Source organism: Papaver somniferum, chromosome 4, assembly GCF_003573695.1.
Source record: "Papaver somniferum cultivar HN1 chromosome 4, ASM357369v1, whole genome shotgun sequence".
Taxonomy (NCBI): domain Eukaryota; kingdom Viridiplantae; phylum Streptophyta; class Magnoliopsida; order Ranunculales; family Papaveraceae; genus Papaver; species Papaver somniferum.
In genome coordinates this window covers 97,198,823-97,202,938 of record NC_039361.1, presented here as the reverse complement: position 1 = coordinate 97,202,938, position 4,116 = coordinate 97,198,823, and the positions used below count along the sequence as shown (strand labels likewise).

The window sequence follows — 4,116 nt, the reverse complement described above, 5'->3', positions numbered from 1 at the left end:
AGTTTAGTCAGTAGTGTGACGCAACGATAAACGAGTATATTTAGTCGAGCGAAGATATAATCAACGTCTGATAGTGGAGCGTTGATATAGTAAACACCGGTTTGGGGGGTTGATATAGTAAACGCCGGATATGGGACGTTGATATAACAAACGTTTTATGTGGGGCGTTTATATAGTTTACGCCTGGAATAGGGGCGTTGATATAATCCACGCCGGATGGGGCGTTTATATAATGCACACCGGGACAGGGACGTTGATATAATCTCCGCACTCCCATCTATCGTTTTGCAGTTAGTCAAAATTGTTAAAAGTTAAATCGAATCAAGACCAGCAAGTTAGTAATTGGCTAGTCTGTACTTTAACTACTAGTGGAGCTATTGTATACAGTGATACAATTGTACGGGTTTTAGTACTTCTAAACTAGACGTGGTATATACTAAAGTCAATTAACTACTAACTAGCTATATTCTTTAGCTTGAGCACATGTATAAAGCATTAACAAAAATGTACTTAATGGAACATTTTTGTCGACTATTTTTATCAGTTCAAAAACATGGTAACAAACATAGACGATAAGGTATAATGTCCCCCCGGTGTAGGAGGTTTATGTACGCATGAATGGGGCGTTTATATAATGCATGCCTTAATGGGACGAACATTATACTCACGCCTGTTATCAGGCGGACATTATACTAATGCCCGATCGGGCGTACATTATAGGTTCGCCTAGCTACGGCGTATATTATACAACCGCCTGATCTTGGGACGAGAATTATACCACCGCTTCAGATGAAGCGTGCATTATATAAACGCCTGTTAACGGACGAAGATTATAACTTCGCTCGACCAAATTTGGTTTTGGTCGTTGCTCCAGACCAAATATAGTCTCAAATTTGGGTTTAGTCTGGTATATGATCTTTAGTCTGTTCGACTGTGTCACGTATCTGGATCATATATTTGGGTTTAGTCGCCCATTGCAGTTGCTCTAAGTTTATGTATTTCTATCCCACATTAACAGAGTTGTGATGATCTTCATGCATCTTGAATAAGGATATACGTGGAAAAAAATATTCCTGGCCTATATAATGTGACAACTAAAATCTTAAGTTCCACCTTTATACGTGGAGTCCTGATATTAAGGGAGTATTTGACATTCTTGTTACCCACAATAGAAAAAGTAGCCAAAAAATTAACACATTCCAAAGAAGTTTGGGAGTCCCTATTAAAAAGAGAACTCGTGAAGTTAACATGAGCTCTATGGCCGGTAACAAATAACCAAGACATTGTAAGAGATAATACTTGAATGACTAAATCCATGTCAGTTTTGAAGTCGTGGTTTCCTTGAAGGTGTTATTGTTTGTCTAACACCACAAAACCTAAGCAACACAGATGTCTTTTCCTAACGAGTGATGATGATCAAATCACCAATATTTATCTAAGGCATACAATGAACCAGGGAACAACCAACCCCAATTTGAAGGAGTCAGAAAGGATCAAACCTTATAGGAGACGCAATGCATCAAAAGGTGATTTTCAGACTCGCATTGCCACAAAAGATACAACAGTCATAAAGATTAACATTTTTTTTGCAGCAACAATGTCAATCTTGTTCAATTTTCCATGGACGACACACCACAAGAAAAGTGCAACTTTTGGTGGTAAGATAAGATTCCAAATAAAAAATACGAAAAATTAATTCAAAGAAGAAAGAGAGCAAGCTGATTTGTTCCATTGCTCATAAGTCTTCTTTTAAAGTCAGAAACCCAATTACCAGTGTCAGAAGTATGGCTTGAACAAGAGCATAATGAGGGATGTGCTACCCACGCGACAGCGTACAAATGGTATATAAGCTAGCAGGTGCTAGCCGTTGGATATGTTAAGATATCATGTCTTTTGTTTTCTTTATAAAGCTATACAGCTGGCGACAATTATCCAAAATATATGTTATTTCAAGTTGACCCTCCAATTTAACTTATATTCATCAATTACTCCATTTATGGAGTGAAAAATGGATTCTCTTCTACTTTTTGTTCCCTACATGGAGAGTTCGAATTTTGTTCCGAAGTAGTTCTAGTGGCAGACTAGCAGTGTAAGGTTGGTTCTAATCGACACCCTTTACCAGAGAAGGGAACCCCAACGCCAGGGTATGTCCAACAAAAAGAAAGAGAAATGCGTCTCGCAACTATAATTCCAACTCAAATGGACAGCTTAGAAATCATGAATGAAGAGATATTTCATAATACATACCAAAATACTTGTCGACTAAATCAAATAAGACATTAACTTCGTGGATGTGCCTAATAAATTTTGAGTAGTTTTAATCATTATCAATGGAAACATTTGAGCTAAAAGAAAAATAAGTGCTCATTGATGGTTACTTTTGCATCTAGCTTATAGACTTGCTTGTGGGCGTTGCATGCTGCTGCTCCCCATTGTTGAACTTCATTGTTGGACTGCATAGACAAAAAACAGTATTGCAATAAGAGTTGTGCAATTGTTGGTAAAATAATTGACAAGAAATTGGGTATTATTAAGCAGTTTTAGTAAATACGTAACGGCTGTATATTTCTTCGCACATGTAAAAATTAACCATACCTAGGAATGATTCAGGCTGGTTGGTTATCTCTCTGAAAGCTACTTTGTTCTTGCCTGCCATAGGGTGAATATACAACAGGCTTCAATGAATGGGTAATAAAGAAAATAAAGCAAATACTAAACATGTGCTAAGAGAAATTAAATCACGTCACTAAGTACCCTGTTTCCTGAACTTTTTCTTTGGTAGTTGTTCTTGAGTGTGGTCATCATCTAGTACTACCGGTGCGTCCAACCTACACAGTGTAAATAAGTAAAATTGGATCAACATAGAATCGAAAGTATACATAAATTACAATTGGAATACTTCCGTGTGTATAATTGCCGACATACCTTGTTGACTCCTTTGATTTTTTTCTTGCTTTCATTTCGGTACTCTTCCGTTTGTTGTTAAGCTTGTCAATCCATGATTTCATAGCTCCATTTTTGCCTTTACGTTTCACAATAGGAGGATCAACCAATAAATCCTGAATCTTTGGAAGGCTTTCCACTGTTTTTCCATGGCTTGTAATGTTTGCATTATGTGTTGTATCGGACAGACTTTCAGCATTAACTTGAGAGTCTTTTATCATTTTTTTCAATATCTTCTAAAGCTTTCCGTAACAGTTGAACTGCGGCATTGTATATTGGGACAGATATAGAGCCTTTAGCTGCAATATTTATGGCATTTTGACAAAGTTTGCTATATCTAATTGTAACAGCATCCCTACTATCAGGTACAATGTCCTCACCTTGGTCGAACACTGCTGCTCCAGATTTGGCATCTCTTGTCCACCGCTTTAGTACATACTGAGTTGGAAGATTCTGAATATTCTCAACTACAAAAACCTACAATATATGTCTACACAAATACCCTGCGAATTCATATAGCAAACAGCTGCATTGAGCGCTCTTATCAAAAGAGTTAAATACCGCTGTCCGAATTTTTTATGATTGTATCCAACTCTAGATAAGTGGTAAGTGGACTTTGTTCCGCTCATTTCAACCTTCTCATGAGAATAACGAAAGCATTCAGTTAACTTCTCTTGGAACTTTTTAAAAATTGTCAGTGTATAGTAGAGCTGCATTTTCTTCGATACCCATTCCGAACCTTAAAACTGGTCTTGAATAATTTGTTTTGTAATCCATACTATTTTCAGCTTCTCTCCTTGTAACCACAACTCTATCATATTGTCGGACAAACTCACACAAAGGCAGATCTCTTTTCAGGAATCTATCAAAAAAAGAATTTATACTCTCACTCCGTTGTTGTATACATGTCTGCACAAAATATATCACGTGTGTATACTGATGCCCAATATTCACGTTTTTTATACAATTTTGATAACCACTTATTATTCTACCGTTCATTTTTTCCAGCATTGTTGCCCAAGCATACTCAAATTGGTCAACTTTCTCATATCCATACAAGCAATTGGCAGAGTCCGAAACAAATTCTTTGATTACATTAGATAAATTTTTCATTGCATTTCTGCTAATATGCCATAAGTAATATCTATGACGAGTACCTGGTAGAACACGTGC

General features: G+C 36.8%; 1 long non-coding RNA gene across 1 annotated transcript; it reads right to left on the bottom strand.

The window, feature by feature from the left end:
• Positions 1 to 2,361: 2,361 nt before the first annotated feature.
• On the bottom strand, positions 2,362 to 3,086 carry LOC113274509. Its single transcript, XR_003323033.1, has 4 exons — positions 2,926 to 3,086; positions 2,755 to 2,828; positions 2,596 to 2,649; positions 2,362 to 2,453 (listed from the first exon to the last, which is right to left on the bottom strand). It is a non-coding gene; the product is annotated as an uncharacterized LOC113274509 (long non-coding RNA).
• Between the last annotated feature and the right edge of the window lie 1,030 nt (positions 3,087 to 4,116).